Genomic DNA, 8346 nt, shown 5'->3' with positions numbered 1-8346 from the left:
ACTGCTGCAGGCGGGAATAGTCATACCCTCTGGAATTTCACGTGTTTTGTTGTTTGCTTCTTCTAGTGACAGTAGAGCACTTAATGTCGTCGTACCCTTAGCACCTGAGAACCTGCCCTACTGCTCATATGTTTCCCCAGCTGGGAACTAAGGTGGAGGGAGGTCCTTGCAGTGTCTCCATCCCCATCCCTACATGCAGACCAGAATTCTACCTCCTGGCAAGCCTCACGTGACTCCACTCTCCTACCTGGGCTGACAGTACTTAAACTCCCCCAGGAAACACCAAGAAAAAGATCAAGCACAGCAAGCTACTTGGGGAGGGGAGTAATGCTAATTTATGCTATTTTCAAGCTTCAGTTTCATATTGTATTTTCCTTAACAATTAAATTTCTCTTTTAAGAAAAAGCACATTGGGATCCCTGGGTGGCGCAGCGGTTTGGCGCCTGCCTTTGGCCCAGGGCGCGATCCTGGAGACCCGGGATCGAATCCCACGTCGGGCTCCCGGTGCATGGAGCCTGCTTCTCCCTCTGCCTGTGTCTCTGCCCCTCTCTCTCTCTCTGTGACTATCATGAATAAATAAATAAAATCTTAAAAAAAAAAAAAAAAAAAAAAAAAAGAAAAAGCACATTAATGAAACACTGTGCTTCTGCTCCCAGCAGTCTAATTATCACAACCATGTAATCTGTTAAAAGAGCTGGATTAAAATGTTTGATTTTTAACACACGGCTTTATAGGACAGTTTCCTAAGTGCCCAACACTTGCCAATAGAAAGGGAAAAAATATGGCCTAAGTACTGCCAGAAAATAAGGGCCTTATCCTGCCTTCTTGCACCCTACCCCTCCATCCTTCCCGCAGCAGCAGACCTCCATCAACACTGAGGTCTGCAGCTGGTTTTGGGAGCTCTGCAGCTGGTTTTGGGAACTCCACAGCACTGCCTCGCACCAAGCCCCAGCTCCAGCTGCCACGTGCTCTTATGTGCTCTGCATAATGCAGAGGTTAGGGGCACATGCAAATCAAAATCTTGGCCTTGTTACTTATCTGTCCAGGCTTTAATTGCCCAGAGCTGGTATTTCATATGCATTAACATATTTACACACTTAGGATTTGGAACATAGAGCTGTAGAAGAGTTTGCTATTATTATTATTATTATTAAATTATTATTAAATCTCTGCTACTGTCCAAGGCCTACTCAGAAGAGGTTCTGATTGATCATCTGCTCCATGGTATAAATTTAAGACGCTGATTCATTCTCTTAGAGGAATTTGCAATAAAGTGCTGGTCCTAATAATGGTAAAACAAAGACATTTCAGACTGAAGGAGAGGTGAAGGCCCTCTAAGTTCCTGAGAGAAGCTTCCTAAGGGAGCTCTGTCTGCCCGGCCCCCTGGCACAGAGCAAGCCTGGCCTTAGTCAGAGGCAGCCCGCAGCGGGTTCTCTGATGAGCCAAGTGTTCCAGGGCTAAGGCACCAGCAAGGCAGGGGCTCTGAGGCAGAAAGAGTGAGAGGAGTGCCCCATTCCCATTGATTGTGCAATCAGGAGATCTAGGAAGGAGCTATTTAATTTAGGCACGCATGTACATTTGTATCATCCGTATACACACACACACACACACACACACACACACACCCCTGACCTAGCTCTGAGCAAAGGTGCCCAGAGGAGAAGGAACACTTGTGGGCTGTGAGCATGTAAGCAGGCAGGAGGTTGGGCCCCTTATGTGTCCAGCATCCCGGAGCGTCGCTGACAGCTGTGCACCCAGCTCACTAGCAAAGTCCCCACCCCTAGGGTCTGCAGAGACAGGGTCGGGCAGGGCAAGTGGGAGGCAGGCCAGCCAAGCTCGCCCCGTTCTTGGTGGGCACCGAGACGGAGCAAAGCCCTGGAGCAGAACAGAAAAAAACGTATAGACAGAAAGTTGGGTACTTTTATATTGATGAGCCCAAGCCATGTTAGATCGCTGTTTAGAAAAATGATTTGGTTTTTCTCTCGCTTTTTTCTTTTCATTCAGTGATTTAATTATGAGAAAAATGAATAGTGTTAAAGCTGCAAAAGGCACCAATCGTCCAGGAGGACTGGAAGGGTAAATACAATCATACATTGTAATGAGAGCTCGCAAAGCGCCTTCCAGCCGCTGGTTCAAAGCACTCAGCCATGCTCTTGGAGAGGCAGAAACAATGCAAAAACCTATAATTGCCGTGTCTGTCACAGCATCCGTGTGGAATGCCAAGCAGCACTCCAGCTGCTGGGGTCGGACGGGGGCGAACGACTGCACTGTCTGTGGGCAGATCCCAAGGAGCGGCCAGTCGCTTGTCCCCAGCACCTCTCCAGGCTTCCGTTACTCCCTCCAGAGCTGTTGGCAACACAAGCCACCCAATCCACCTGTTACCGGGTCCTGAACCTGGAGGCAACCGAGGCTGAGGGCAGGTCTTGCTTTTTAGCTGCATCCAAGGGGCCCCAACCAATGGCTTCACGGATGTCATTCTCCCTAAAGCAGCACATTTTGATAGAAGCACACTGTGAACCACATGTACTTCGTTTTGCTTTCCTCTTCTTTTTTTTCTTCAAATTCTTATTTAAATTCAAATTAGTTAAGGGATTCCTCGTGGCTCAGTTTTTTTTTAAGATTTATTTATTTATTAGAGAGAGAGAGAAGGGGAGGAGCAGACAGAGAGAGGGAGGGGTAAAGAACTGGAGTGGCTCGGTCCATTAAGCATCTGACTCTTGGTTTCAGCTTAGGTCATGACCTCAGGGTCGTGAGATCGAGCTCCGAGTGGGGTTCAGTGCTCAGTGCAGAATCTGTTTGAGATTCTTTCTCTCACCCTCTCTCTTCCTCCACTGCTCCTCCCTCTTCTTGCTTTCTCTCTTTTTCTCAAATAAATAAAATCTTTTTAAAAATTTTTAATTAACTTACAATGCGATATTGGTTTCTGGAGTAGAAATCAGTAATTCATCACTCACATCCAACACCCAGCGCTCATCATAACAAGTGTCCTTCATATCCATCACCCATCTGACCCATCAAACCTCTGTCCATCAAACCTCAATTCATTCTGTTGTTAAGAGTCTCTTACAGTTTGTTTCCCTCTCTCTTTTTTTCACCCGTCTCATATACCCATCTGTTTTCTTAAATTCCACATGAGTGAAATCACATGATATTTGTCTTTCTCTAATTTCTCTTAACATAATAAACTATAGTACCATCCATGTTGTTGCAAAAGGCAAGATTGCATTATTTTTGACGGCCGAGTAATACTCCATTGTATATGTACTACATCTTATTTATCCACGCGTCTGTCAGTGGACATTTGGGCTCTCCCCATAGCTTGCCTATTGTTGATAATGCTGTTATAAACATCAAAGTGCATGTGCCCCTTTGAATATGTATTTTTGTATCTTTGGGTAAATACCTAGTAGTGCAATTGCTGCATCATAGGGTAATTCTCTCTTTTTTAAAAATATTTTATTTATTCATGAGAGACACAGAGACAGAGATATAGGCAGAGACACAGGCAGAGGGAGAAGCGGGCTCCATGCAGGGAGCCTGATGTGGGACTCGATCCCAGGACCCCAGGATCACGCCCTGGGCCAAAGGCAAACGCTTAACCACGGAGCCACCCAGGGGTCCCAGGTAGTTCTATTTCTAAACTTTCTAAGGAAGTTCCATATTGTTCTCCAGAGCGGCTGTACCAGCTTGCATCCCCCGTTGTTTCTTGTATTGTTAATTTTAGCCATTCTGACAGGTGTGAGATGGTATCTCCTTGCGGTTTTGACTTGCATTTCCCTGACAAGTGATGTCGAGCATCTTCTCATGTGTCTGTTTGCCTTCTACATATCTTCTCTGGAAAAATGTCTATTCATATCTTCTGCCCATTTCTTAACTAGATTATTTAGTTTTGGGGTGTTGATTTTCATAAGTTCTATACAGATTTTGGATCCTAGCCCTTTACCTGATATGTAATTTGCAAATATCTTCTCCCATTCCATCAGCTGACTTTTACTTTCATTGTTTCTTTCCTTTGCCCTGCAAAAGCTTTTTATCTTGATGAAGTCCCAATAGTTCACTTCTGCTTTTGTTTCCCTTGCCTCCTGCAATATTCCTAATAAAAAGTTGCTACAGCTGAAGTCAAAAAGATTGCTGCCTATGTTCTCCTGCAGGATTTTTATAGTTTCAGGTCTCACATTTAGGTCTTTCATCCATTTTGAATTTATTTTGGGGTATGGTGTAAGAGAGTGGTCCAGTTTCATTCTTCTGCGTGCAGCTGTCCAGTTTTCCTAACATCATTTGTTGAAGAGACTGTCTTTTTTCTATTGGATATTCCTTCCCACTTTGTTGAAGATTAGTTGACCATATAGTTGTGTGTCTACATGTGTAATTTTTAATCTTCTAGTAAGCACATTAAAAACAGTAGAAAAGGGGGCAGCCCAAATGGCTCAGCGGTTTAGCGCCGCCTTTAGCCCAGGGCGTGATCCTGGAGACCGGGGATCGAGTCCCACATCGGGCTCCCCGCATGGAGCCTGCTTCTCCCTCTGCCTGTGTCTCTGCCTCTCCCTCTCTCATGAATAAATAAATAAAATCTTATAAAAAAAAAACTCTCTTAGAAAGATGCTGTGCTGGAGAGTGAGGTACTTTCAGGTGAATCCATTCAGCTAACTTTCCCCCAGCACTGGGACAGATATGCTTCCTCAGTTGGCTTATGTTTTAGGAAACATGCAATATGAAAAATCGGTGTTAATTACTAGTGTCACAATCACTGAAGTGAGATACTTATATCTAGAGGTGGATGAGACCAATCTGAGCAGAGAAATAGTAGGTCCATGACTCTTACTCTCTCCTTACTTGGAAAATGCTCACTGGAGGTCATGGGCACAACTGTCAGGAGTATTTGACCTGTTTTTGTTTTTTTTGTTTTTTTTTTTTTCCTCTCACTCTCTTGCTCTCACATTCTTTCAATTAAATTTTGTCACCTAAACTTTATGCTTGACTTCTTTGCCCAGCTACATATGTGGTCCACTTGTGTATGTCAGTCCCACCTCTTAGTTATATTTCTACACTACCTGCTGTGTCTCCAGAATGTTTGTAGGTGACTACAAGCACTTTGGGAGTGAAGGGAAAGAGTCTTCTCCCAGTCTGGATCCCACTCAACATGCACCCAGTCCAAGGCGCAGAGCAAGGCCCCAAAACCTGCTTATTAGTGAGATCCTCCTGGTACAGGAGCTCTCTGAGGTCGTTCCTTGATTGTTAGACAGAAGAGCATCCAAGACCTTTTCTGGAGATTTGTGCTGCACTCAGCTCAGCTCTGCAGCCTCTTCCTAAGAGTTTTGCCTCTGAAATAATGTGTGTTCTGTCCTTCTGTGAGGGAGGCTGATTAATACCATTCCCTTCCTGTAACATGAGCCCTACCTGATGCAATGTTTCCATCTCAGGCAGATTTCCTGAAGAAGGGATCAGGAGAATGAAGCAGGGCATGGGTAACCATCATACCACCAGGCCCTGCTCTTAGAGGAGGTCAAGGGCAAAGTGAGATCACAAATACCACATGATTTCACTCATACATGGAATTTAAGAAACAAACAAACAAACTGAGAAAAGGCCAGAAAAAAACAGACTTAAATACAGAGAACAAACTGATGGTTGCTGGAAGGGAGGTGGGTAGGGGAATGGCAAAGTAAATAAAGGGGATTAAGAGCACTAAGAGATGTATAGAATTGTATGGAGGGAAGGAGGCAAGATGGTGGAAGGGGGTCCTTGTTTCATCTGGTTCCCCAAACTTACCTAGAGAACTTTTTGTTTTGTTTTTATTGAAGTTCGATTTGCCAACACATATAACAGTCAGTGATCATCCCATCAAGTGCCCTCATCAGTGCCCATCACCATTACCCCAACCCCCCTCCCACCTCCACTTCTGTAACCTGTTGCTCATTTCCCAGAGTTAGGAGTCTCTCATGGTTTGTCTCTCTCCCTAGATAACTTTCAAACCACCTTGAACACCTACAAATTCAACCTGAGATGTAAAGAGAGAAAGCTGGCATGCTACAGAGAGAAAGGTGACCACTTCTAACAAGGTAGGAGGGCAGAGAAGAGGAACAGAGGGGCTATTTCAGAAGATAAACAGCTGGGGAGGGATCCTTGGAAAGCCACTGCAGGAAAGTAGAGCCGTGGACACTCAGGAACTTTACAAATGTGCTCTAGAGAGAGTCTTCCTAACTGAAAAGTGCTCAGTGGGAATATAGGGCAGCATCACAGGAGGGGCAGTGGAGTCTCAATATTCCCAGAGGCACAGTAAGAGTAGGGGCATCCCAGAGAAAGAGCACAGCAAATTGCTGTCAGATTGTGGTAAAGAGCTGGAACTAGCAACCCTCCTGGGGCATCTGGGAGAGGTGGGTCGCACACACAGGCCAACAATTGAGCTCTCTCTGCCCCAGAGCAGCGGACAGAGCAGGCTATCCAACCTTCCCTCCAGGACAGGCAGAGTCAGGGAGGGCACAAGACAGCAAAAGACCTCCTGCCACTAGGCGTCCTTCAATTTGCACAAATCAGTGCCCCTACGCCTGCCCCCAGGAGGATCTAAGCCAGTGGCACTAAGAGACTGCAGTTTGGTAAATGTGGGGAGCTCTTGGCTCTGGGGCTGGAGTTCTGGCCACCACCATTTTTTCTTTCTTCCTCCTTTCACCTGGGAGAGGCAGGGCCTCCAGGGAACAAAGGCCTCACAGTACAAACAGCTTTACAGGGAGCCCAGCAACCTGACAAGGGGTGGGGAACCTGGACCCAGGCACAGACACCTGAGAATCAGCACAGCAGGACCCTCCTCAACAACAGCTGGAAGAACATGGGAACAGAAAGTTTACTGACCAAGCAACATTGGAAAGTTCCAATGTGGAGGGAAAATAGTATATAGAACTCGAGGTTTGTTGTTGTTGTTTTTATGATTCATTTATCTTTCTGGTTAAAAATTTCCAACATTCTTTCTTTTTTCATGCCTTAACTACAATATTGTATCAACGCTTCATTTTAAAGTTTTTTTTCTCCTTTTTGACATATATTTTAACAATTACATATCATAGATAAATTCTTCATTTTTGGATACCTTTCAATATATCCCATTTATTTTTTTAGATATGTAAGTTATGGGGGGGGAGGGTTGTCTTGTTTTGCTTTATAATTGTGGAATTTAGTATCTTCTGACATATGGACCAAAATATACTCAGAACCAAGTGGAGCACCATGTTGGTACACTCTGTGAGATAATATTCTCTCTTCCTTCCCATTCCGCCCCCTTCTTTTATATTGTTTTTGTTTTTACACTTGCTATTGCATATCTATATAAGTTTTGTGGGTTTATATAAATTTGGAATTTAGCACCTTCTAACCTACAGAACAAAATGCACTCACAATGAGGCTCACCCTCTTGGTCCACTTTGTAAGACCATATTCTCTCTCCCACACCACTTCTTCCCCACCATTTTTTAATTTTTATTTTTACTATTTTTTTAATTTGTTTTTCACTTTCATGGAGTTGCTTCTTCTTCTTCTTCTTCTTCTTCTTCTTCTTCTTCTTCTTCTTTTTCTTCTTCTTCTTCTTTTCTATTTCTTTTATTTTCTGGTACCTACCTCTCTGGAATTGTCTAGGGTGTATTTCACTTAGGTTGTGGTTGATATTTTTGATCCTGCTTGCTTGTATAGCCATTCTGCACTGGGCAAAATGACCAGAAGGAAGACTTCACCACAAAAGAAAGAACCAGAAGCAGTATTCTCTGCCAGAGACCTAATGGATATGGATTTATGTAGTATGTAAGAGATAAAATTCAGAAGTACAATTAAAAATTATTGGTGGCTCTGGAAAAAAGCATAAAGTACTCTAGAGATTCTCTTACTGCAGAAATGAGATCTAATCAAACTGAAATGAAAAATACTTGAACTGGTATGCAGTCTAAACTGGGTGCTCAAACTCCTAGGGTTAGTGAGGTAGAAGAGTGAGGGACATAGAAGACAAGTTGATTGAAAGGAAGGAAACTGAGGAAAAAAGAGAAAAACAATTAAGAACCCATGAGGAAAGGCTCTGGGAAATAAATGTTAATTTCAAAAGTAATGATATTCATCTTATTGAGATTCCAGAAGATGTAGAGAGAGAGAGGGCCACAAAGTATATTTGAACAAATCATAGCTGAGAACTTCCCTAATGTGGGGAAGGAAACAGGCATTCAGATCCAAGAGATAGAGAGGACACCCCCAATCAGCCAAAACCAATCAACACCCTGACATATAATAGCGAAACTTGCAAATTTCAGAGATAAAGAGAAATCCTAAAAGTAGCTTGAGACAAGAGATTCCCAACCCATAGAGCATAAAATA

This window comes from Canis lupus, chromosome 1, assembly GCF_011100685.1.
Source record: "Canis lupus familiaris isolate Mischka breed German Shepherd chromosome 1, alternate assembly UU_Cfam_GSD_1.0, whole genome shotgun sequence".
Lineage (NCBI taxonomy): Eukaryota > Metazoa > Chordata > Mammalia > Carnivora > Canidae > Canis > Canis lupus.
Note: the sequence above shows the minus strand (reverse complement) of the source record.